Genomic DNA, 27731 nt, shown 5'->3' on the forward strand with positions numbered 1-27731 from the left:
TCAGTTTCCCCTGCAGTGACAATGTCGCAGGCTTCAATGTCCTCGGGCTTGGTAGCAATTACTTGCCACGTGCAGGGATTCTATCCACAAAGTGTGCAACTCACCTGGCTGGAGAACTGCGATACATTCAAGGGAGCTGAGCCATCCACACCCAAGAAGAATGTTGATGGGACCTATACCCTGGAAAGCTTGCAATGGGTGAATGCATCAGGGCACGGGTCTGAGAGGGTATTCACCTGTAAGGTACAGCATGAGGCACAGCCTCCCATCTGGGCCAACCTCATACTGTCCCCAGCAGCCCATGGGACATACAAGCCCATTGAAAGCCCAGGTAAGCTCACTTCTTCTCCTATGAGCAGCTGGGTCACCTCCCTCTCTTGAGTGGGTTCCAAAAGGCATAGGGCAGGGGCGTAATGGTTAAAGTCTTGCCCAACTTAACAGTCTGTGATTCCTTGATAACCAGACTGGCTTCTGGCCTGCCTCTTCCTTTAGATATGGCTATCATGAAAGGTTCTTTCAATTCTGAGGAGAGAACAGTCTCCCAGCTCAACCTCCTTGAAAATTCCCAAGAGAGCTCATCTTAGGATGCTCACTAGTTATTCTGAGATGGTCTTTAGCAATGATCTCTTGTTAAAATAGGGTCTTTGGGTTATATGAAGAGACTTGTCCACCAGCCTTACCCTGTGAATCCCATGATGTCTGCTCTAATGACAGAGCAGGCTTTTTCACTATATTCTTGTCCAGGTACTTAACCTCTCTGTGCTTCCGTATACTCATCTGTAGATGAGTCTAATGTAGTGTAGATGGGTCACATGAAGGCTCCTAACTAATAGAGTCCTTATGAGGATTAAGTTAATTAACATATGTAAACTCTACATATGTGTCTACAATAAATGTCAGCTACTATTACTCCTTGAATTCCAACAAAATTATTTTGAAGGTTAGTTTACAGTAATTATAGCTTTGTAAACTCAGGGAACTGAGTCAATTATCCTCTCAGAGCCCCAGATAATTCATCTATAAATGGTGTTGATGATAGCAACCTCCTAAGATTGTATAAAAGTTTAATTTGAATGACCACAGGCCTGGAGGACACCCAGCTTTATACTTCCAGAGGTTTTTACCTCTGGACATTGACACATTAGCTGGCTGTGTGATAGATGTTCAAAATCAATATTTGTTGACTTAAATTCAAGGTGAGGCTAAAAGATCAAGATCATCACTTATTTCCAAGCGGAAGCTGAGTGTAGAGAAAAGAACATGGGCTTGAAACCAGATAGAATTGGGTGCAATTAGTGGTTCTGAAACTTCCTGGCCACATGACATCAGAGGAGGTATTTAAACTCACAGAGCCCCAGTTGATGTCTCCTTCTGCCCATGTGGTATTTAGGTCCAGAGACACCTGCCTTTATCTTTGTGGCTTTCCTCCTGGGCCTCAAGCTGCTGCTGGTGACGAGTTTCACAGTCACCTACATCCACAGGTGTTGGAACCTGTAACAGGTAAATTGGGGGGAGGCCTTAGTCATGAGGGAGGAGGTCAGGGCCATTGTCAGGGGTTGGCAAGAGGAGTCCAGGGCATACCCACAAAGTCACATGGTCCCCACAAGGTGATCCAGCTTCAAGAAGTTTGTGAACACTTATTTTCTCCAAACGGCTCTTGGAATTCTAAGAGCTTTTAGCCCTCATGCATTTTGTAGTGCCCTGGTGTTTGAAGGTTTTCAAATTCAGTTCCTTGGGACCCCAGAGTGTACAAGTGGGATGAAGGCCAAAGCTTTGAGACCCAAACTTCAAAGAGTCCCCCCCCACCATAAACTACTATATATTTTGGTTTTTATATATCTTTGGAATGAATAAGAAAGTATTGGCAACATCAACTAATACAGTGGTTCTCAACCTTCCTAATGCCGCGACCCTTTAATACAGTTCCTCATGTTGTGGTGACCCCCCATTTCATTGTTACAAATTGAACATAATTAAAGCACAGTGATTAATCACAAAAACAATATGTAATTATATATGTGTTTTCCAATAGTCTTAGGTGACCCCTGTGAAAGGGTTGTTTGACCCCCAAAGGGGTTGCGACCCACAGGTTGAGAACTGATGAACTAATATATAGAACTTTGTAGGAGCTGACTAGAGGCAAGGAATGGAAGAGAGTTCAGATCTCAGCAAGAAGTGTTGGGGTGTAGTGTTTAGGGGCTTCATTTCTGATCTACATCATGAACTCAGGCCAACCAGAATGCCTGTCACTTAGCAGATGCTCAATAAATGTTTATGAAATGAATGAATGAATGATTTTCCCTGCAGCTCCTGCCTTCACCAAAGGGCTCAATTGGAGGGAAGAAGCTGCAAGGACCTGCCCCTTACCTGAGACCCCTCTCCTCACTCTGCCAGCCCCACCTGCACAGGAGCTCCCTCCACACACCCTCCTGATGTTGTCTCTCTCTGGTAATAAAGCTGAGTCAAGGATGGGCTTTGGTCACAGAGACTCAGGGATGTCTGGACCTTGATGCATTGAGCTTCACACTGGCCCTGCCTCCACCCAAACCAGAACCAGGAACACGATGAGAACAAGTTTCACCTGCCCTCATCATAAACAACCCTTAATATTCTGAGCAGATTTTATTTTTATCCAGAGCTCTGCCAGTATACTTTTATTTTAACAAACAGATATTTGAAATCACTAAGTTGAATAAACATTTTACTATTTTGAAATATATAAAGAATATTAATGGTATCCATGGACCTACCATCTCTCTTTGCAAAACATTCACATATTTCTATTACGTTTTCTGTTCCTTTTGAAAACACTGTCCTAAATTGTGTGTTAATCATTTTCTAGCATGATTTTATACTTTTACAACATATATGTACATGAAAGGCCAAGGCCAGCGTGGCTTTCGGGTTCAAAGGCTTGGAGAAAGAGCTGACGCACAAATTGACACACAAGACAAGAAAAATTAATTTTGAAATTATGGGGGGAAGCCAGGGGAAAACTCAACTGGAGAAGTCAAGTTCCACTGAGTCTCCGTTCCTGTCTGCTTTTATTTACTAGAATGCACAATTGCCTTTTAGGAATGCAAACAGACATATCAATGGTAATGTTTAGTAAACAGTAAGATTATCAGGGTTTGGGGGAGTTTGCTTTAGGCCATTGAGTCAGCAGTAGGTAATAAAATGCAAACTCACCCTGTGAATATCAAAGCCCAAACTGCCATCTAGTGGACTTCTCACGTTTATATTAATTACTGTTGATCTTGGTTTCCAGCATATGTAAATCCTTAAGCAATATTTAATATTGCTTTGCATGTTTTAAATTTTAGGTAACTGCTATTATACTGTTTACAACATTCTGGAACTTTATGCTTCACACAGTTCTGGTGTTTTAATAATGTTGATATATGTATCGGTAACTCCATTTTATTAATTTTCCATGCTCTACAGTTTTCTATTGTAAGATATGCTGTAATTTATAGATTCTTCTCAAGATGGTAGTAAAGCTCTACCTAAGGTTTTGCTAGTGCAACTTTGCAACCAACATTATGTCTTTGCTTCCCTGGCACATATGCAGAGCCCTTCTGGTTCCTCTTGTTTGGGCCACAAGCAGCAGTGTTGTTATCATTTGGGAGCTTTTGTTTTATAAAGAAAAGTTTTCAGTTTTTTATCGAGTTTTGCTCTTTGCATGTACGCCTTTGACCTAGCTATGTTTTTTCTGGTGTGTGTGTCTGTGTGTCTTAGAAGTGGTAAGTCTTTTTCTCAATTACATTTGATGTTAAACATTATTGGTTTCAGGTGTACATTATAGTAGTTAGACATTTATGTAATTTACAAAGTGATCCCTCTAATAATTCAGTACACACCTGGCACCATTCATAGCTATTACAATGTTATTGACGATACTAGTGGCCTGGGGCACGAAATTTGTGCACATTAAAAGGGAATTAATTAGAGGAAATATTTTAATATTGCAATTTGCCCTTTCTCTATAATAGAAGTGTCAGAGATGAGAGAAAAGTAGTAAAATGTATATGAAAATCTCCCTCCTGTCAGAGTCTGGGGTGCTCCGTGGGACCCAGAGTCAAGTCCCTGTCCACCCATGCACACCTCGAAATCATGCGAGACCCAGACCCGGCCAGCCCCATCCCCGTCAAGCCCTGCAGGGCTTGGGGGGGGGGGGAGGGGGGGGACGCACAGCCTCAGATCCCCCAGCCCGGCGCTGGTCAGGGTGGGGAGCAGCCTCAGGACCCCCAGCCCAACCTCAGGTCCCCAAGCCCTGGCTCGAGGGTGCGAGGGCGCGAGGGCACCAGGACGGGAGGGCATGATGACCATTTGCATATTAGCTCTTTATTATATAGGATTCTATTTCTTAAACTATACTTTACATCCCCATGACTATTTTGTAACTACCAATTTGTACGTCTTAATCCCTTCACCCTTTTCACTCAGCCCCCTGACCCTGTCCCATTTGGCAGCCATCAGTTTGTTCTTTTTCTTCCACAAAGATTATTTACCCAGCGCTCAATGATTGACGCGGCCACCTTTGCCATATATCACGTTTCCATAAAGATGTGGTTTTCTTTGTGAGGTTTCTGTTGCATTGAGCTGCTTGTCTGTCTCTCTGTCAGAATAGCCCTGTCTTAATGAGGGAAGCTTTATAATAATGTTGGACCTCTTTTGGGAAAATCTTCCTACCTTTTCTTGTCAGGCTATTCTTGACCCAAATGCATTTTAGAATGACTGTCAAGTTTCACCAAAAAGTCCTCTTAGAAACATTATATAATTGCATTGAATTTATATAGTATTAATTCGGGCAAACTGATATGTCTTGAAAATTGAGTTTTTCCATTCATGGATATAATATACCTCTATTTATTTAGTTTTTTAAAAGACTTTTACAATATCTTGTGTGTCCCCCCCCCCCCCCCCCCCGCACCAATAAGGTTCTTATGCATCTCTAATTAGAGCTATCTCTAACACTTTCTAGTTTATAGAATCTTTTAAAAGCATAATTACTGTTTTTAGTGGTTTTAGATACTCTTTAGGATGGTAATTGATTTTGATCATCAATTTTACAACCAACACTTATAAAACTCTTTTTTTAATTTTTAAAATTTTTTAAAAATATATATTTTATTGATTTTTTACAGAGAGGAAGGGAGAGGGATAGAGAGTTAGAAACATCAATGAGAGAGAAACATCCATCAGCTGCCTCCTGCACACCTCCTACTGGGGATGTGCCCACAACCCAGGTACATGCCCTTGACCAGAATCGAACCTGGGACCTTCCAGTCCACAAGCCGACGCTTTATCCACTGAGCCAAACAGGTTTCGGCTATAAAACTCTTACTAATTATAATAGTACTAGAGGCCTGGTGCATGAAATTTGTGCACACGAGTGGGGGCCTCAGCCCTGCCTGCACCCTCTCCAATCCGGGACCCCTTGGGGGATGTCCTTCTCACAATCCGGGACCACTGGCTCCTAACCGCTCACTTGCCTGCCTGCCTGATTGCCTCTAACTGCCTCTGCCTGCTGGCCTTATTGCCCCCTAACTGCTCCCCTGTCAGCCTGATCACCCCCTAAGTCCCTAACTGCTCTCCCCTGCCAACCTGATTGCCCCTAACTGCTCTCCCCTGCCAGCCTGATTGCCCATAACTGCTCTCCCCTGCTGGCCTGATCTCCCCTAACCACCTCTGCCTTGGCCCCCGCCACCACGGACTTTGTCCAGAGGACGTCTGGAAGAAGGCCCGGTCTAATTAGCATATTACCCTTTTATTGTATAGATGGGCATTCTTTTATGTTTAACTCTTTTTTAAAAACATATTTATTGATTTTTTACAGAGAGGAAGGGAGAGGGATAGAGAGTTAGAAACATCGATGAGAGAGAAACATCAATCAGCTGCCCCCTGCACACCCCCTACTGGGGATGTGCCCACAGCCAAGGTACATGCCCTTGGCCAGAATTGAACCCGGTCCCTTTCAGTCTGCAGGCCGACACTCTATCCACTGAGCCAAACCGGTTAGGGCTGTTTAACTCTTTTTTAAAAAAACATTTTTTTTATTGATTTCAGAGAGGAAGGGAGAGGGAGGGAGAGATAGAAACATCAATGATGAGAGAGAATCATTGATCAGCTGCCTCCTGCATAATCAGGGATGGAGCCCACAACCCAGGCATATGCCCTGACAGGGAATCAAACTGTGACCTCCTAATTCATAGGTCGACACTCTACCACTGAGTCACCATGACTGAGCTTTGTTTAACTCTTACAACATTAATCTAGTTATCTAGAGTTGGTTTCTACCTTTATCAAAGTTACATATGCACATGGTTCTGCAAAGTTCTACATGTGAAAACTGGAGTCTCCCTAACCTCCTACGATTTTCTGCCTCTCAGAGGCAGCTATTTTTAGCTCTTTTAACTAATTACTTTAGCTTTTGCTGCCATAGCTCACATAGTGTGCTTCTATTTCACTTCTTGATTTTTCTCTCTCAGGCATTATTTATGGACTTCCCACTGAGGAAGATGCGGACACAGGTTCTGTTACTCCTGACCTCATCTCTCTCTCTCTCTCTCTCTCTCTCACACACACACACACACACACACACACAGTCCATTCCCCATCACCCTACTATCATTATATCATCATTTTGGGTAACTGAATAGTATCTACATCATAATGACCATGAGATTGGCATTTACAGCTGAATCTTGAAGCAGTCCCTTCTTTGCTGTGTTGAACCCTCATGTGTGTTTGTGTACCCACCACCAGGATGCAGACCACATTGGTCTCCCAGTGCTAGCCCTTTATAGTGACCCCACCCTCACTGTACCAAACCTCTCAAATGTGAATCCGCTCTCCACTCTGTAATTTCCAGGATGTGATACAAGTGGAATCATGCAGTCTGTGACATTTTGGGATTGATTCTGTTCACCCAACAGAATGCCTTTGAGAAACTTACAAATTGTTGCACATGTAAATAATTCATTCCTTTTCATTGCTGAGTAGGATTTCCGTGTATGGATGCACCACTGTTTGTTTAACCATTTACTTATTATTGGACATTTTCATTGTTTCACGTTTTTCTTTTTGTTATTGCAAAGAAAGCTTATTAGCTCTTTATTATATAGGATTCTATTAATATATAGACATCTATAACATCATGCACAGATTTTTGTGTGGACATAAGATTTCATGGGTCTGAGATAAGTGCCTGGGAGTGTAATTGCTGAGTCATAGAACCTACTTACTTTCCCCAAAGAAGTCAGGATAGTATTTCTTTTGTAGGATGGAAGCACATCCTACAGGCACACCAGTTCTGAGGTCCACCTTACACTTGCATGTGGGCTAAGTTTCACCAGTTACCTCAATAAAGGGTTAAGATACGGAGTCATTCAGGAGCAGACCTGTTCCATTCCAACCTGACCAGGCTCTGGTGAACCCTCTCCTTCCTCCAAGGAGTAGCTCTTGCTGCGGCTGAAGGAGATGCGGCCATAAGCCGGCAATGTCCCATGAAGACCTCACACGGGCTGAGGGGCCAGTGGAGAGCAGAGGCCCTGAGCACTACTCCCTGGAGGCAAGTCCTAGTCCCTCTGAAAACTAAGATGAGTCACTGCTCACCCTGTGGTTGCTTCCCCGACTGATTATTTCACAATCTAGAAGCAGGAACTGTTTAGAATGCAGAAACTGGCTACTGTGTCACAGCCTTATCACCCCTTCCTAGGCGCTTCCTCTTGTATCACACAGCTGGGGCCTCACTCCTCTCACAGAGCAGAGAGTCCGCGTCCTCCGGGCACACAGTTGGACACAGCAGGCCCCTCAGACCTCCAGGATGCCCATCCCTGCCTCCTGGCCCCACCCTTCTCTTTGCCTGCTGCTGACTCTACTGCTGGGCCTCCCAGGTGAGCACTCCTTGGGGTAGAATATTCTCTCCCTGCCCCTGGACTTCTTCCTTCCCCTGGAATTTTAGAATCTCCAGGAAAACAAGGTGCATCACTGAGTGCTGCCAACAGGGCAGTATCTGAGCACATGAAGTCAGGGAGCTGAGCATTTTCTCTGTGGGTCCATCGCCTGCACCTGGTTACCAGAGGCATCAAGACAGATGATGCTTCAAACTGCAATAGCGACAACTCTGTGTGCATGAAACCCTCTGTTCATCACAACATCCCTGTGTGAGAACTATTACTCTTATCCCCGATTTGCACATGAGGAAACTGAGGCAGAAAAACATGTCCAGTGTCACCTGAGTAAGGCAGTGGTTCAGCCCGGATTTAAGCCCAGGCCGAGCAGCTCCAGAGCTCACTCCTTTAACCATGTTTAGGGCTTTGCAGTGGAGGCTAATTGAAGAAAAATCAGAAACACAGAGAAGTAAACCCAAGAACAGTCATCACCCACTAGGCTGCTCAGAGACCGAGTTCAGATGCTGCTGTTTACTCAGGAACTTTGTTAATACGTTGCGTGGTTCCTATGTGCCAAGTATGTTGCTGAGCATTTACTATGTATTATAATTTTATTTAATCCTCACAAAAACCTGTGTACTAGCTTGCGAGGCTATCCTCTTATATATATTTGTGATGCATCTGTTTGTGTGTGTGTGTTGGTGTAAGGGAGTGCACACACACACACGATATTTTTGAAAAGCCTTTTATTTTTGTTCTCTTCAAATCCTCTTCATGAAATGCATATGAACAGATGTTTAGTTCTCTCTGTCTCTCAGACACCCTCTCTTCTTTCTACTTCTCTATACTTACTCCTGACCTTCCCCAAACTGTTAAGACAAGCAAGTTCCTCTCTTGGAGAAGTGAGTAGAATTTTGTGCATTATTAACATGGCGTCCCTCTCCCATGATGGAGGGGGGTGAGGAGGAAAAAAAGGGGATAAAAGACAGAGAGACTCCTGTCTATATCTGTAACTATATCTATATCAACATCTATATCCAGATCTCTCTTTCTACACCTGCACCTATACCTGCAACTACATCTACATCAGCGTCTACATTTCTATCTATATCTACACATGCCTATATCCATATCTATACCCTCTAATGTCAGTTGAAGCATCAAGGCCCCAGGAAGTATAATCAGCGATAAATTTTCAATTTCTTGAACACCCACCATATACTGATACTGTTGGACATTGTAGTGTCTGTTTTCTCATGTGAGCACTCTATCCAAGGCCTACAGGAAAGAAAGCAGAGGCACAGAGAGGTTTAAGGTCACCCAGTGGTAAATCGTAGAGGTATTATTTGAACTCAAACGGTCTGATCCTAGAGCTCATGGGTTTCATTTTTACCCCAGGTCCTTTCCATGAGATTTCTGCCGCCTGTGACAATGGGTGTAGGGAAGAGGGGGGGGTAGGGGAGAGAGTTTGTGGTTTCCTCTTTCTAGATTCTTCTGCTTCCTGCATATGCACAGAATGCTCTAGGTGTGTGTTTTTGTTTTGTTTTGTTTTTTTACCATCTAGTTGAGAAACGCCATTTCTGACATAAGTTCCACAGACTTGCCCACTTAAAATAGGCTTTAGAGTTTCTGAGAGGAGTCTGACTGGGCAGTTCACACATATGATACACATATTTACTGGATACCGACTGTGCACCAAGAGCCATTATAGGAACGTGGGGTGCAGTGGTGAATGGAAAAGATATAGTAGCTGTCCTCGTGCACCTTATATCCCAGTGGAGAAGTGACAGTAAGCAATAAATAAGTAAATAATACAGAATATTAGAAAGTGCTAAGTGTTAGGGTGAAAATTAAAGTTCTGCTGAACAGGAGAATTGGAGGATCTGTATGGTGGGATGTGTTTTAACCAGTGTAGTCTGGGTGGGCACCACTGAGAAGGGATTTCTAAGCCAAGATTAACAGAAGGTTGGGAGTGAGCCATGCGGTTACCGGGGGAAGAGCCTCCTGTCAGGGAACAGCATGGGCAAAGGCCCTGAGAGTAGAGTCCTCCTGCTGTGTTCAGGTACTTAAGTTTTTGCTCGGAGTGTAAAGGTTGTCACTGCCAAGTTTTGAAGAAAGAAGTGACATAACCTGACATAAGTTTTAAGGAATCAAAACATTTTGTTGAGTGTGGGCTATAACTGCACACAGAGAGAAGCAAAGCAACAGAGCATTCATGCAAACCGGAAGAAGTGACTTGTACCAGGACCATAGCCAGCGGAGACAGGGGAAAGCTGTAGACAGTGGGTGCATGTTGAAGAGGAGCACGGAAGCTCTGGTGCCTAGGACGGGGGCGGGAGAGAAAGACTCCAGTTGTTTGGGACCTGAGCATTGAGGAATGAAGGTGCCTCGGGTGAGGTACAGAGAGCTGCGGGGAACTCAGGAGTCCAGTTTAGACATGTTAGCTGTGACATGTTCGTTTCCATCCAAAGAAAGATGTGAGTGGAGAGTTGGACACACGAGTCCAGGGTTCAGGGGAAAGGCCATGGTCACAGTTGCAAATATGAGAATTATGGATGCGCAGATGGCAGAGTTGCTGCCATTCCCTGCTCCTCTCCACGCTGATCCCTCTTTTCTCTTCCCTCCTCTAGTCCCTCCCCTTCTCCCTCCAAGATTCATTCCTATTTTTCCCATTTTTGTCTCAGCTGTTCAGCTTCCTCATCAGCTATAATTTATCAGCTATAAATTTCCCTCTCACACTGCATTGTCTGCATCACATGTTTTGGTGTGTGGTGTTTTCACTCTCACTTTCCTCAAGGTATTCTCTAATTCAGCGGTTCTCAACCTGTGGGTCACGACCCCTTTGGTGGTCGAACGACCCTTTCACTGGGGTCGCCTAAGACAATCCTGCATATCAGATATTTACATTATGATTCATAACAGTAGCAACATTACAGTTATGAAGTAGCAACGAAAATAATTTTTTGTTGGGTCACAACATGAGGAATTGTATTTAAAGGGCCAGAAGGTTGAGAACCACTGCTCTAATTCCTCTTGTGATTTCTTCTTCGAGCCATTGGCTTTTTGGGTGTGCTGCTTGATTTCTTTTTATTTGTGGGTATTTTATTTTCCTTCTGTGATTGATTTCTAGTTGTATTTTTCAAACTGCTTCCCCAGTTCACTGCTTGAATAGTTCTTATGTAGATTCCAGTTATGGCCTTGTCATCCATACTCTGTGACAATGCCGCATGCATAGGTGTTTTTATTTATAGCAACTGGTTTCTATAACAGTCAGAAGAGATGTGTGTGGTAAACAGAGCAATGTATCCCACCCCACAAAAGAAGTTTATTCCTTAATACCCAGAGCCTGCAAATATTTTACTTTATATGGTAAAAGAGATTTTGGAGAAGTGATTAAATTAAGACTCTTGATATAGAAATATTATCCTAGATTATCAGGTACGCACAATAAAATCACAAAGGTCCTTACAAAAAGGTGGTAAAAAATTGAAATTAGAGAAGAGCAAGTGACAATGGAAGCAAGAGGTTGGATTGGTAGGCAGATGGGGACCATGAGGAAAGGCGTGAGGGAAGCCTCTAGAATTTGGAAAGGCAGAGAACAGAACTATAAAATAACAGATTTCTGTTGTTTAAATTATTTTCTTAAATCAGCCTTAGGAAACTAATCCTATATAATAAAATGGTAATATGCAAATTGATGGAACAGCTGAAGGACTGGTCGCTAATGATGCACACTGACCACCAGGGGGCAGATGCTCAACGCAGGAGCTGCCCCCTGGTGGTCAGTGTAATCCCACAGGGGGAGTGCTGCTCAGCCACAAGCCAGGCTGAAGGCTGGCAAGTACAGTGGCAGTGCCGGGAGCCTCTCCCACCTCTGTGGCAGCACTAAAAATGTCCACCAGTCGGACATACCCCGAGGGCTCACGGACAGCTAAAGGGTGCAGGCTGGGCTGAGGGATCTACCCCCGCCCCAGGTAGTGCACGAATGCTGTGCACCAGGCCTCTAGTATAACATGATTTGCTATGTGAAAAAAATCTCAGGAACTTAAAACATTGTTTTACTTTTAATTTAAATGACACGTTCACAGTATGTTGGGAGCTCTGCACATCACTGCCACTCAAGTACCCAGGCTGATGAAGTTGAGCCCATCATGACATGTGGGAAACGGAAGTTGATCCATAGTGGTTCTTGCAGTTAAATGCAAATCCCACAAAACACAGCCATTATCTCTGCTCACAACTCCGTGGCCTAAGGAAGTCTCCTGATTTCACCTGGCAATGGTCTAGAACAGTGGTCGGCAAACTGCTGCTCGCGAGCCACATGCGGCTCTTTGGCCCCTTGAGTGTGGCTCTTCCACAAAATACCACGTGCGGGTGCGCACATACAGTGTGATTGAAACTTCATGGCCCATGCACAGAAGTCAGTAGTTTGTGGAAGAGCCTCACTCAAGGAGCCAAAGAGTTGCATGTGGCTCGCGAGCCGCAGTTTGCCGACCACTGGTCTAGAAGTAGGACACTCCATGAGTCCAGAGAGTGGAAAGCAGAAATATTTGGGGAAGAGTGACACTTCCAGAGATGACATGGCACTTAAACGCACCCTTTTTAAAAAAAATTCAATGTGAATCATTTTATTATTATAATGACAATACAGATGACAATTTTTCAGTTCACCATTACATTCATACTACAGATAACAATGCTTCCTCTATTATGAATGCTATTTGATCCTTTAAAAACACATTATTTACACCCTGGCTGGCTTGCTCGTTTGGTTAAAGCATCTTCCCGATACACCAAGGTTGCGAGTTCAACCTCTGGTTATTGCACATATAAGAATCAACCAATCTATACTAATAAAAGAGAAAGATGCAAATTGACCATACCTTCATGATGACCACCAGCCAATCAGGGGTGAGTATGCAAATTAACCCAACAACAATGGCAGGTTAATTTGCATACACAGGCGCCAAGCGGCCGGGGGCAGGGCAGGGCGATTGAATTGTCACCATGGCAACGACTCAGGCATTCCACACCAGCCCAACAGCTCCGGGCCTCTGGGCAGCGTGGGAAGGCAGAAATGTGGCTCCCTCTGGAGGGAAGGCAGTGCCAACAGACAGGCAAAGGAAGGCCCATTCTTGCACGAATCTTCATGCATCGGGCCTCTAGGTAATGCATAAGTAAGTGGAACAACAATATTCTCTCTCTCTCCCTCTCTCTCTCTGTCTGTCTCTCTCTTGTTCTCTCTCTCTCTCTTAAGACAATAAATAAATAAAATAAAATAAAACATGTTACTTACTATGCTTGGATATTTGGGCATGATTAATAAAACAAAAGATTATAAGACATTCCAAATTTTTTTACTAAGTAGAGTATCTAATTTTTTACAATTTACACTCACCTTTCCATTTTAGTAATGGAAACAATGAAATTATTTCACTACTTGATATTAAACAATAACAAGTATCAGGCATTTGTGTTTTGTGTCTTTTTTTAGTGAATAGAGAATATTACAAACAGTTCTCATTTCCCTTTCTTATTTATCATGACTTTGTAGCATTTCCCATCAGAACTTTTTCTGTGAAGAAAAACAGACCCAAAATGAAGGATGATGAGGGCTCACAGGAACAGCAGGTGATCCTAAGTCCTGTAGGGAAGGACAGGACCTGCCTCTGGGGGTGTGGGATCATCCTGAGATGAAGCATCTGATGTCTGGATGCATCGGGTTTCCGAGGAGCTACTGCCACAGATGGTGCTCATCTGTTTGGCTCTCCTCAAATGCCCATTGTTTTCCTCCTTCTCCATCCAGAAAAAAATGTGTTTCTTTATTAACCTGGCCAGTCTCCAGGTTCAATGGGGACATATCACATTCAAGGCATTGTGATTCAAACCCTAGTCCAGCACCTATGGCTTCTATGAAGCTTTCTTTCAGTGCCCGATGCCCATAGAACATGTAGAGAGTGGCAATAGGGTTAAGCCTCGGACTGACCTGTTGGCAAAGCCACAAACAAGTCCCAGCTTAGAGGGCACAGCCCTCTTAGCATAATTAGGCTTGACCTTATGATGCTCCCTAGATCTTATCTGGGTAGCTAATGGGCTGTGGAAAATGCAGCAAGTGCTGCCAACACAAGTGAAACTCACAAGAACATTGTAACTATGGTGACCACTACCTTATTTACCTCTGGCTATAAAATAAAGGCTCAGCTTGCTGTCTGTGTCTCTCTCTGTGGCCTCAGCCAGGCATAGGAGATCCACCTAGACCCAGCTTATTCTATTTGTCTGTCTTTTCTACATGCTTTGCCGCACCCCCCTCAGGCTCACTGAACCCTTGGCTGAGCTGGCACACCACAGAACATTTGCAGCCGAGTCCATTCATCCTTAAAGCTTCTGATTGATTCCTATTCTTTGTTGGTAAACATTTCTTTCATACTCAGAAGGCATTCTGAAGTTGAACCATGACCTGGTTCAATTCCAACTTGTAGCTCAAGTTCAGCAGCAAGTACCACCCAGTCCCTTTAACAGGAGATGTTAAAGATGAAACTGGGTAAGGAATAGATGAGTCTTTTGCAAGAACTGGTTTCCCTTTTGCAGTTCCCTGCAAATGAATGTTATTCCAAGGGATGTCCTATTTCTCTGCACTAACTTCCTCATTATCAGACAACCAGCCATGGCTGCCAGAGTGTCCCTGGCAGAGAGGAACCGGCTGATGCTCGCCTCTCCTCAGGTTGGATGGACGGTACCTCCAAGAGCCATTCCCTCAGTCGGGCAGGCACGTATTGCAGCAAAAAGCCCAGCACAGCCCTTCCATTGCTGGCACCAAGCAGAATCGCTTGATGGGGGGAAACTTAAACCCACTCTTTGTTTCCCTCAGTTTCTTCATTTGTTATGGGCTCTCACATTACAGGTTGGTTGGGAGGGTTACATGTATGACACATGCAATATGCTGGGCTCAAGGCCCACTCAGGGTGTGCACTAGGTCAATGAAAGCTGTTGTTGATAAATACTGACCCAGCCCACAGGCTCCCAGATGGTGAATAAATAACAGCTCTGTGCTTCCCTCCAGGAGGGGCAGGTGAGGAGCTGCAGGTGATTCAGCCTCAGAAGTCAGTGTATGTCGCAGCTGGAGAGACGGCCACTCTGAGCTGCACCGTGACCTCCCTGACCCCGGTGGGGCCCACACTGTGGTTCAGAGGGACAGGGCCAGGCCGGGAGTTAATCTACAGTCTCAGAGGAAGCCACTTCCCCCGGGTAACAAGTGTTGCAGACGTCACGAGGAGAGACAACTTGGACTTTTCCATCCGCATCAGTAACCTCACCCCAGCAGACACAGGGACCTACTACTGTGTGAAGTTCCGGAGAGGAGGTGGTGATGACACGGAGTTCAAGTCTGGGGCAGGCACTCAGCTCACCGTGAGTGGTGAGTACAGGGGGATCCTTTGTCCCTCATGTCTGACAACAAGTCAGTAAGATCGACTTGATCTCTGAGCAACAACTAAGTGTCAGGTGCGGAGAGGGGGTTATAGTCATGATCTGATTCATGGTCTGATTTCACTCCATCTGCGGATCAGGGAAGCTGAGGCGTGGAGATGTCATGCTATTTGCTCAGCCACCACGGCTGGACAATGGAGGAAAAAGTCTGGAACCCCCACTTGTCTGGCTCCCCAGCCCTGGCCTTTCAATCCTGTCAGCCTCTTGGTTGCAGGGATGAGAGAACTGAAGGTCGGAGTGACTTGCCCATCACAAGGCCAGACCTCACCCATCTCCAGGGAGTGCTCCCCTCAATTTGGCCGAGGCTCCTCCTTAGAGACACCCACTGGTCACCTGCTGTGAGCCAGGCTCTGCGCTGGATGCTGAGGCAGCTGCAGAACAAAGCAGGCAAAGGCTCTTCCCCTCAAAGCTTCGTTCCCTTCTCTCCAGTGGGAGAAACTCACTGAGGGCAGGGAGTAGAGAAGGTGCTGCTTTATCTCAGCCTCAGAAACATCACAGGAGAAGGAAATGCTGAGAGGCCCAGACTCACTGTTCACTCTGGCAGCCCCACTGGGAGGAGATGCCCAGAAGTGGGCGCTCACTGTGGGTCTGTCTGGGACCCCCCTTTATTCCAGAATCCCAGTCACTGTCATGAAGCCTCCAAGCAGAGTGGGGTCATCTCAGAATGTCCCTCCCCCATGGAAGAGGCTCCCCATGTGGGTGGCTTACGGGTCGTCCCATTGAGGCAACACCGTTCTCCTTGAGAGTGTCTTACCAGAGGCCCAGGATCCAGAATCCTGGACTGTGAGCACGCAGGGACCTTCACACCATCCAGCCTGACTCCTCAAGTACAGAGGGGCGCCTGAGGTCAAAAGGTGACAGGGGCTTAGCCCAAGATCCCATGGCCAGTGAGTGAGGCGATTGTTCCAGAACCCCTTCTGATTTTACTGGCTTTTTCCTGCTTCAGATATAGACACTCTATCCATCAAAAAGCCTGGTGAATGCAAGCACTGAATAAAGCCCATTACAGAACACCATTGAACAGGGCGCCAACATCTCTTATATTCACTGGTACCCAGAGCTACACATGCCCCTCACACTCAGACTTTGAGGCCCAGGTTATTGGGAACCTCCCCCTACCTGCAGCCACATGGCCCCAAATCGAGCATCCACATCAGCACCTAGAGCTGCCCCTATTCAACAGCTGCCTCCCCTCCAGCCTGTGGAGACAGCATCGTTCATTCACTGTCTTCTGTTGATGTATGTGAGTTGTTCCCAGCCTTGGGCTATTCACACAGTGACAGAGGGGATACCCTTGTCCATGGGTCACTTACTCAAAAGGGAGGCACTCACTAAAAGTGGCATTGCTAGGTCACAGGGTGTGTGTATTTTAATTTGTGTGGGTATTGCCCAATTTTCCTCCTAGACATGGTGTTAATGGGGTCTTCCCACAAGTCCTGGACACAGGCCGGGAGGGTGGCTTATCCTGATTTACATACATTACTAATATAACAGACTGTGTCCCTTGCCGAGGCCATCACAGGTGTCATTCGCTCCATCACCACTGAGATCTGCTGCCTCCTGGTAGAGAGCTCGTTCACCTTCCCTGAGCTACTTGCCCAGGTGATGCCCTGGCTGAGAAAGCAGGAGCTGGGAGAGGTCAGGGGTCATGTCTTCATGGTGGCATTTACTTCTACAGTCAGTGCTGCGAGGGAGGGGCCATCATTGCCCCTTGATTAGATGAGGACACTGATGCTCAGAGAGGGGACCTGAACTGAGCAGGAAAAGGAACTAAGATTTGAACCCCAAACAACATAACTCACAGACCCTGCTCGCCACAATCCTACACTGTGCTTGTCAAAGTGTGGAGAAAGCTCCAACCCTTTTCTTACAATCATGCATTCTTATGTTCTTCAGAAAAAAAGAATTTAAGAAAGGTCCGGTGGGGGAGGCAGGTGCAGCTTTCCAACTGAGATGAGACAGTACTCAAATGTCCCATGATGTGGCCTGAAACTATTCCTACAGGACATGGCTCTGCCTGTGGAGGCATCCAGGAGGCCTTCCCTGCTTTGTGGTGTTTTCCTCACTGAGCAGCCACAGGAGCCGCCTGGCTCAGTGGCCTGGACAGAGCAGAGAGGGGTCGCTGAGCCCCAGCACCGCCGTGGGCAGCATCCCCGTCTCTGCAGACTGAGGGAGAGGAGGGGCCATGTCCTAGAGGGCCCTGCGGCCCCAGTGAGCAGGAGTTCATAGTCTAGACTCACTGTCAGGAGCCCTTTCTCCCATTTATTGCTGCAGGGCCCCCGGCCTGGGCACTGGAGGGCACTCCTCCCTGGAGCAGGTGGCGGTCAGGGCCAGGCTCCTGAAGGTGGGCACTGGCTCTGCTGATGGACGTGAATACCTGGGAGGCCACAGGAAACACCTCTGGGGCACAGTAGTGGCCGAGGGCACAGTCCCTTCATTCTCTCAGGTTTAGTTTTCTCATCTCTAAAATGGTGATGATCATGGACTCCATTTAGGAGAGAGGAAAGGATTTGAGGTGCTCTGTCTAAATCACCCAGCACAGAATTGCACCCCCAAATAAAGGTGTTATGTCAGTGTTATGACCCAGTTAACTTAGCTGGGCCTTAGCTCCTCACCTGCAGAAATGGTGTAGAATAACATAATACTAATAAAATCACTGATTAATCAATATTGATGATATAATCCAATCTGCCTTTATAGAATGTTTCAGGTGAGCCTATAGAGAGGACAGACCCTCACTGAGCCACGGCATTGTCATCCCACAGCTGTGTACTCTGGGCAAGTCTCTGTCTCCACCCAGTCCTCAGTTTCCCCACTTGATGAGGATGATAATCATGGCTCATTCAAGGTTCTATAAGGATTAGAGACCAGCTATGAACAGCCAGCGCACAAAAAAGAGACTGATCAGGAACTCTGTCCCTGGGCCCAGACTGTGGGAAATCATCTGGAGGGAAAAAGGTGGACTTTGAACAAAGGCCTGGAATCGCTTGTCGGCCCTGCCCCTCACTCAGAGTTCACCTCTGGGAGCATGAGTATCCTCCTTTGCAACACGGGGATGATGACACGCCCTCCCAGCATTAATAGAAGGATAACACACAGTATATAGAAGGTTTGACAGTGCCACATGCTTGTCGTTAGTGGTGAGAGTCACAATTATGTTCATTGTTCATTATGTTCCTTTTACAGCCAAACCCTCTCCCCCTGCGGTATCGGGCCCCACAGGCAGGTCGCCGCCTGGGCAGACAGTGAGCTTCACCTGCCAGTCCCATGGCTTCTCCCCCAGAAACATCATCCTGAAATGGTTCAAGGATGGGAATGAGCTCCCAGCCTCCCAGACCACCGTGGACCCAGAGGGAGACAGCCCTTCCTACAGCGTCTCCAGCACAGCCAGGGTACGGCTGGCCCCGGGGGATGTTCGCTCCCAGGTCATCTGCCAGGTGGCCCATGACACACTAAAGGGGGACCCTCCTCTTCGTGGGACTGCCAACTTGTCTGAGGCCATCCGAGGTAGAGCCCCTCACACCCAGCTCAAGCCACACCTGGCCCCTGTTCTTCCAGCCTGCTCCTCCCCCTGTTCTTTGCTCCAGAGTTTGATTTTCATGGAGTCTAATTCCTGACAATCCTTCCCTTCACCAGGTACCTGGATGTGCCTGTCCCTCACCATGTTTAATGGCAGCTGTCAGGTGAACACCCACCACTGTACTTGGTGTTTTATCTACTTTACCAATAGCAACTCCAATAACTGAGCACCTACTAGAAGCCAAGCTCCTATGTGCTTGGCGATTTCATTTATTTTTCTACAGTTATGTTTCAACTTCATGGCAGGTTGTGCTTGTTTACTTTAGTCATATTACTCTCACAGGAGCTCCAAGCCCTTGAGCACCTACTGTGTGCAGGCTCCTGTGCTTAGTGATTTCATTCATATGAAAGAGCACCATCGGTGTCTGAGCACCTGCCCTTTGAGATCCCCTTACTGTGGTAAAGGAGCTAAGGTTGGAGCCGCCCTGGGTGGTCTGTGTCCCATGAGGTCAGAGCTGTGCCCTGTGCTGTTTCAGTTCCGCCCACCTTGGATGTTACCCAGTAGACTGTGTCAGAGAAACAGAAGAACGTCACCTGCCTGGTGAAGAACTTCTACCCCCGGCGCCTACAGCTGACCTGGCTGGAGAACGGGAACACGTCCCGAACAGAAACGGCCCCGACCCTCGTAGAGAACAAGGATGGGACCTTCAGCGGGAGCAGCTGGCTCCTCGTGGATCTGTCTGCCCACAGGGAGGATGCGATGCTCACTTGCCAGGTGGAGCACGATGGGCAGCCTGCCGTCACCAAAACCATCACCGTGGAGGCCCTGGCTCACCAGAAGGACCCAGATGAATCCTCTGGTGAGGCCCCCACTTTAACTGACCCGGCTCTGACTAAATTTTATCTTTACTGTTATAAGTAGTAATTCATGCTTATTACAGAGATATATAGAAGTTGCATAAATGTGTCCACTCATAACTTAGTTGTGTGTGCATATCTGGTTACAAGTGAAGTCCATAATTGTGCTGTCATAGGACTAAAGACATTGGTTTTTCTACAAAACCAGTACCTTCACACACAATAAAATTAACAGTAATTCCCTAATGTCATCTAAAGTAGTGCACATACTGAAACTCCCCAAATTTCTTTAGCTGTTTCTTTGTGTTCCAAAATTGGCTTCAATTCAAATATAAACACTTGGTAAAATCTTCCTGTGAAACTATGTAGGCCTTGAAAATTCTTTGGGGGAATTTTCCATTGTAATTAAGCTTCCTTAATACTTTACAGCAATACACATTATTCGTTTTATATTAAGCGGATTGTGGTTGTGCTTTTTGAGGAAGTTGTCAAATGTCTGCCTGTAGAGTTGGTGATCACAATCCCTCATTATCCTTTTGATGTCTATACGATGTGTAGCGATACCATGTTTCACTCCTGATACTGGAAATGTGTTATGTCTTTCTTATTCTTTATCAAACTTGCTAGAAGTTTTGCATTGTGTTGAACTTTTCAAAGAACTTTTCAAAGTTTTGCATTGTGTTGAACTTTTCAAAGTTTTTCTTTTATTGATTTTCTCCATTAGTTCTCTGTCTTCCATTTCATTGATTTTACTTATCCTTTCTCTATAATGTTTTTATTCTATTTGCTTTGTGTTGGTTTCATTCTTCCTTTTCTGGTTTCCTGAGGTGGAAAGTTAAATTACTGATTTCAAACATTTTGTGTCTTCTAATGCCACACCTGAGTTGCCTCCTGTGCCTTGGGAGTTAGGACAGTGCAACCTATGATGCCTAATCCAGGGTTCTTCCTCCAGTCCCCAGGTCCTGAGCCAGAGCCTTTCCTTCCACCTCTCACAGCTCTCCTATGCTTGTCCCAGCTGCTATCTCTAGGGGTCAGAGTTGTCGTGAACAGGAAGAACAGGAGAGGGGAGTCTCTGGCATCTTGTCTGGACCACCTTGGGTTTGCCTTTTAGTTTCTGTCCATTTCTGAGGCTCAGACCATGGCTGTTAATTACTTCCCTCAGCTCTCAGGTGCCTGACCCAGCACACCAGCTAAGCACTGAGGCTGGAAATGGATTTCTGGCTTGTCTAGGTTGAGGAGCGGGAGCAAAGTGCAAGATGCCCATGTGACCCTCTGCATTGGGATGCCACAGCCTATCCCAGCGTCTCGTGGTTCAGGCCACTGCAGACCTGGCCAATGGGCTTGGCTTGAGGATGTACAACATGTTGGTCATTTTTATGGTACTGGGCTGTTTTACAATATTTCTAGGTGAATGAAACTCCCTTCCATCAGGATAGCATAATCCACATATATTAACGCAGATTTATGCTGTATGCTTGGTTTCAATAGTGGGAGAAATATTCTGAGTTCTCAGATTTTTCAGTTCTTTTTAGTCTTTTAGAACTCTAAACTCCCTCCCCACCATTTCCTTTTCTTTTCAACACTTATTTGCCACAAAACAGTTTTCCTCTTTTTTTTTTCCTTTCCCACAGAAGGAGTGCACTTTGAATTGTTCCTGTTCCTTCCATCTCATCTGTCCTTTTAAAATGTCCCTGCCATGCCCAGCCTCAGTGGCTCAATGGTTGAGTGTTAACCTATAAACCAGAGGTCATGGTTGGATTCCTAGTCAGGGTACATGACTGGTTTGCAGGCTCAATCCCCAATAGGGGGTGTACAGGAGGTAGCCAGTCAATCATTCTCTCTCATTATAGATGTTTCTATATCTCCCTCTTGCTTTCCCTTCCTCTCTAAAATCCATAAAAATATATTGAAATCATATATAATAAAAGCATAGTATGCAAATTGTCCCCTCGACCTGGACTTTGACCAGGGGTGGGACCTCCAGGGGAAGGGAGGGAGTACCCCGCCAGAAGCTGCTAGGGCCCCTACCAGTGCACAAATTTCATGCACTAGGCCTCTAGTGTATATATAAAACAAAATGACCCTGCCTCCTTGGATGAGGTTCCTATGACCACTGAAATAAATTATTACACATTTAGTGCCTTAAAACAACACAAGTTTATTGTCTTACATCTCCAGAGATCAGAGGTCTACAATGGGTTGGCAGGACTGGGTTCCTTCTGGCTTTAGCAGAGAATCCATTTCCTCGCCCTTTCCAGCCCCCAGAGGTGACCCACACTCCTGGGCTGAGGGCCACATCACTCTGAGCTCTGCTTCTGTCATCACAGCTCCTTCTCTGACTCTCCTCACTGCCGCTTTCACTGAGTCAGATCTTTGTGTGTGAAAATGGCTCTGCTTGGAAAATCCAAGACAATGTCATTTCAATTCTTAACTTAATCAGTATGACTAGTTCCTTCTTCCAGGAAATGCAACATATTCACAGACTATGGGGATTCGGAGCCAACCTCTCGAACAGGCACACTTTAACCTTTTCCAGTGACCTGTGCTCTGACCTGCGGACACTTCTCAATGTGTCAGATGCAGGGTGCGTTGAGTGTTGGTGGTGGCGATGTTCCCAAATAGCCCTCAGGTGCTTGGCCAGCTGCCCTTCTCCTTGTGGCTGAGTGAGGGTGGGGTGGCAGCCTCCTGGCAGAGTGTGCACTAGGATTTGCTGGTTTTTCTGCTTTGACTCTTAACTATTTTGATCTTTTCTCATTTTTCTCTTCTAGTAACAGGGAGAGCCAGTTGTGTGTAGAATTTAATTTCCCTTTTGTGTTTTTTCTTGGGTTTGGAGAGGCCCTATTTGGAGACCAGTAGCTGTGCTGCTGCCATTGTGCTCAGCAGCCAGAAGGGGACAGAAGATTGTGAGCGCAATAGCCCATAGGTCCCTCTCTCAGGGTCCCTTCTTTCTTCATCAGGCGCTACCCTTGCTGAGCAGGCCCATTGACCTGGAGACCTCAACCCCCTCTCTAGCTCTGCTAGGCCTAGAATGATGTCCTTGTCCCACACCTCAGCTTTTTCTGCCCTCTGCCTCTTGAAGAAAAAAATCTGCAATGCCATCAAGAACTCTGGTGGCTCACACTTAACTTTTACCTTGTAATTAATCACGCTTAGCTTTTCATTGTTTTTCTCCAAATTACTGATGTCCAGCAACAGCGATCCAATCTTATAGTTGTTATGATGACCATTTGCTGACTCCTTTTAAAATTCTTAATGCCCAAGTATCCCTTTCCTCCGGTTATACCATCCCAGTTCACCACCAGTGAAAATGTTAACAATGGCACCATGAGGGCCGGCTGAGGCTGACCCCTGCTCCACCTCCCTCCAGTGCTGATGAGTGATCGGTTTTCTAGATTGCATTGCAGAGTTTTTTAAATTGTGAAAATGTTATATTCAACAATGTATACACAAGGGTATGGGTTCTAAGAATTAATAAGGAATAATCGGTATCTTTCCTGAAATCATTTTTTTCCTGCCAAAACTGTTAGATGGTATAATATAATATTTTTCTTTTCACACTTTAATTTTGCACATTATAAAGAGCACCATCCTTGTAAAAATGTTTATGGATTCACCAATTTTACCAGAGTCTTCTCTAAAAGTTTTTTTTCCCTCTTACCTAATAGATTTTTTTAAAAAATTAAGTATAGCCCTAACTAGTTTGGGTCAGTGGATAGAGGGTGGGCCTATGGACTGAAAGATCCTGGGTTCAATTCTGGCCAAGGGCACATGCCCGCGTTGTGGGCTTCATCCTAAATTGGATAAATGTGTTTTCATGCAAGAGGCAGCCAATCAATGATTCTCTCTCATCATTGACATTTCTCCCTCTCCCCTCCTCTGAAATCTATAAAAAAAATATATTTTAAAAAGTTAAGTATAACTGATATACAGCATTATATTGATTATATTTGTTTCAGGTGCATACTATAGTGATTCAACATTTTTGTACCTTACATAGTAATCACTCCACTAATTCTAGTAATTATGTCACCGTGAAAACTTATCACAATATTTATTCCCCTTCACTTCTTTCAACCATCCCCACCACCCATTCCTTTCTGGTAACCTTCCCTTTGGTCTCTGTTTCTACGAGTCTGTTTTGTTCTTTGATTACATATATAAATGAAATTATTTGATATTTGTCTTTCTCTATGTGACTTATTCTACTTACAATATCCTCTAGATCAGTGGTTCACAACCTTCTGGCCCTTTAAATACAGTTCCTCATGTTGTGACCCAACCATAAAATTATTTTTGTTGCTACTTCATAACTGCAATGTTGCTACTGTTATGAATCGTCATGTAAATATCTGATATGCAGGATGTCTTAGGCGACCCCTGTGAAAGGGTCATTCGACCGCCAAAGGGGTCGTGACCCACAGGTTAAGAACCGCTGCTCTAGATCCATCTCAGCTGTAGAAAATGGCAAGATTTCATATATGTAGAGAGAGAGAGAGAGAGAGAGAGAGAGAATATATCACATCTTCTTAATCCATTAATTTATCCTGCCACATTGTAGCTATTGTAAATAAAATGCTGTAATGAACATAGTGCTACATATATGTTTTCAAATTAGAGTTCTTGTTTTCTTTGGATAAACACCCAGAAGTGGAATTGCTGGGTCATATGGCATATCTATTTTTAATTTGGGGGCAGCACCAGTTTGCAGTCCCAACAACAAGTACAAGGATCCCTTTTCCTCACATCCTCTCCAACACACGTTATTATTTACTTTTTTATAATAGCCATTCTGACTCGGGTGAGTTGGTATCTCATTGAGCTTTTTATTTGTATTTCCCTGATGACTAGTGATGTTGAACATCTTTTCATATGTCCACTGGCCATTTATATGTCCTCTTCGGATAAATGTGTTTTCATGACTTCTGCCCATTTTTATTTTTATTTTTTTAATATATTTTATTGTTTTTTTTTACAGAGAGAAAGGGAGAGGAAAAAGAGTTAGAAACATTGATGAGAGAGAAACATCGATCAGCTGCCTTCTGCACACTTCCTACTGGGTATGTCCCCACAACCAAGGTACATTCCCTTGACCGAAATCGAACCTGGGACCCTTGAATCCACAGGCTAACGCTCTATCCATTGAGCCAAAACGGTTAGGGTAACTTCTGCCCATTTTTAGGTCGGATTTTTAAAAATTTTTTTGTTGAGTTGTATGAGTTTCTTATATATTTTGGATATTAATCCCTTATCAGATGTGTCATTTGTGAATATATTGTCCAAGTCAGTAGGTTGCCTTTTTGTTTTGCTGAAGGTTTCCTTTCCTCTGCAGAAGCCTTTTTGTTTGCTGCAGTCCCATTGGCTCATTCTTTCTTTTGTTTCCCCTGCTTGAGGGGCGGTGTCCAAAAGGATAATACTCAGATTGATGACAGAGCGCTTGCTTCCTATGTTTCTTCTAGGAGTTTCATGATGTACAGTATATTTAAGTATTTTACACACTTTGAGTTTATATTTGTGTATGGTGTAAGAGAGCGTTCCAGTTTGCTTTTCTGATCACTCCCAGTCAAACTCCATAGGTCAGTTTCCCTGGGAAGCAGACCCAAAGGGCTATAAGAATATGGGAAGCTTATTGAGGGCAGCTGTGAGGACCCACATGCTGAGGGTTGAAGGAGCAGGACTGGCAGAGGGAGCTGCTGAACTCTGAGGCAGGCACCAGACTTGGCCACTCTACAGAGAACTGGCCAGAAGAATAGGCTGTGAGAGCTGTGCAAATGGAGGGGAGGGTGCTGAGCCTTTGTGCTCCCAGTCCAGCCAGTCCTCTGCCACGATCTGCCCTCTAGGAGGCAGTGCAAACGTGGCAATGAACTCTCATCCACTGAGGAGAGTCCCAGAGAGCCTGCCCCATAGGGTGTGAGGACCAAGTCAGTATATCAGGTGCCACACTACGGGTCACTGAGTACACATTCTGCCCACCACCTCCCTCAAGGAGGACGACTCCGGCAGCCTACTCACGGGGTCACTGAGGATAAAGAACCTCTTTACCTGATTGCTGCCTCAAGCGGGAGCCCATGGGTTCAGAGTGGTCATGGGTGCAGGTAGCCTCGGATGGAGTGGGTCGAGGACTCTGGAAGGGTCTCCTCTAATGGCTTCCCCTGTCCCTTGATTTGCAGGCTCAGCACTATCTGCTCAGGTCTTCTTGGCTGTGCTCCTCGGCCTCCTAGGCTACAAGGTGCTGCTGATGGTTGGTGTCTCTGCCATCTATGTCCACAGGCAGCGGAGAGCCCGACTGTAAGTTGTGGGACAGGGAGGGCAGGCTACCGTCTGTCCCAGAGGAGCAGGTCAACAGGAGCGGTCAGCCCACAGGGTACACACAGTGAGGGCCCAGGTGGAATTTAGACAAGGTGACACCCCTCTATTAATACTCCCGGAGACTTGCAGATGCCTTTAAGAGATTCCTACCTCCCAGGAAATGTGTGGCGTCCTGTAGAAGGAGACTGACTCAGTGATTTTTGAAAGGTGTTCACAGAGTCCTAGGCTCCTGCAGAAGAAGTGGGCAGAGGAAACTGAATGAGGCCAACTGGGTGGGCGGTTCCCTTGGAGACCACATGTAATTGAATTGATGGACGAGGATCCTTGGGCAGAAGGAAGCCACATTCACAGTAATGTTGAGAAGCCCCGGTCAGCTGCTCTGATGGCTATTCCCAGTCTGACGCTCTGTGTGACAGAGGGGAGGATGGGGAAGGAGGACGAGGACCTGAGAGGAGGACTAGGGGCAGAGTCCAATGCCAGGGCTGCGTATCCTCTCATGACCAGCATTCCTGGAGGAAGACAGCTCAGGACATAAGAGACACGAAGAGAACTTTCCTTGAATGATGAGCTGGTAATTACAGGTGGACACATTTCCCACAGCTCCTTCCTTTCTCCCCTGTTACATGTCACTCTGTTTTTCTTCCTCCTTCTTTCCACGAAGGGCCCAGCCCAAGAAAACAAGTTGACTAGAAGCTTTTATGGACTCTGCTCCAAATGCTTCTCCCAACCCAGAACTGCTGCCCACAGGCTCCTGCTCCTTCTCGTGGCCCCTGATGCCCCAGAGCTGGGTCTTCACACAAGCTCCTCTCAGACACACAGACAGAACCCAAATTATCGCAGCTCCGTTATCCCGTCCACATGACTCAGATGGGATAGGAGTGGGAGACGGGATGCTGGAAATTGAGGGCAGTGAAGAGACGGTGACCTCAAGTGCAATCATACTTTCAGGGTTCACCACTGACCTGGAAGCTGGAGGAAGAGAAAGCAATACTATGACCAAGTTCTGCAATTTGATAGTTTCCTACTCACATTAACTTTGCCGTTGGTTAAATAATGAGTGTGCCTTTAAAGCAACTCTTTGTGGTTGCCCTTTAAGGATGTTATGTAGCTAAGGTACAGTGCTTTCAGGTAAGTTGAAAATTCCTGAAATGCTATTTCAACTGGGAGCTGGGGCAGGGGGCAGCCCTGTGTCCTGGCTGTACCAGTCTGAGGTTGTTCTTGTTGAGCTGAAGGAAGAAGAGGCAAGAGGATCTTCATTCAAATGTCACACACTCTCACTCTTCATGCCTGTCTCAGTAGATTTTCTCAGTAAGGTGGTTTTTTTTTTCACGTATTGTAAAAATAAGTTCCTCTCAAACACACACACACACACACACACACACAGAATTCCAATTGTCATGGTTTAGGATTATTTATAGAGATGTTAAGTAATTTTTCATAATATATACCCAATGATTATATCTTGAATAAATAAAGAAGTTAATTATTATCTTTCTGTTTTATTGGTATTAAAATACCCTTTCTCCTGTGGAATGGCATTTACATTCACTGGTAGGTGATTCGAACATTAGTTTTTTTTCTTTTCTTTTGTTAATCCTCACCTGAGGATATTTTTTTCCATTATTTTTTTTTAAGTGAGAGTGAAAGGGAAGACGGGAGGCAGAAAGG

General features: G+C 45.4%; 1 long non-coding RNA gene and 2 pseudogenes across 1 annotated transcript; 2 read left to right on the forward strand and 1 right to left on the reverse strand.

Annotated features, from left to right (window-relative positions):
• The first annotated feature begins 269 nt into the window (after positions 1–269).
• LOC139014501 (uncharacterized) lies at positions 270–2658 on the forward strand. Its single transcript, XR_011472236.1, has 3 exons — positions 270–331; positions 1391–1500; positions 2308–2658. It is a non-coding gene; the product is annotated as an uncharacterized lncRNA (long non-coding RNA).
• A 5170-nt stretch (positions 2659–7828) lies between these two features.
• LOC139014376 (signal-regulatory protein beta-1-like) lies at positions 7829–26046 on the forward strand (annotated as a pseudogene).
• On the reverse strand, positions 13436–14700 carry LOC139014502 (L-aminoadipate-semialdehyde dehydrogenase-phosphopantetheinyl transferase-like; annotated as a pseudogene).
• Positions 26047–27731: the final 1685 nt, after the last annotated feature.

Source organism: Myotis yumanensis, unplaced genomic scaffold, assembly GCF_028538775.1.
Source record: "Myotis yumanensis isolate MYYU_CA2020_CCGP unplaced genomic scaffold, mMyoYum1.0.hap1 SCAF_7, whole genome shotgun sequence".
Taxonomy (NCBI): Eukaryota; Metazoa; Chordata; class Mammalia; order Chiroptera; family Vespertilionidae; genus Myotis; species Myotis yumanensis.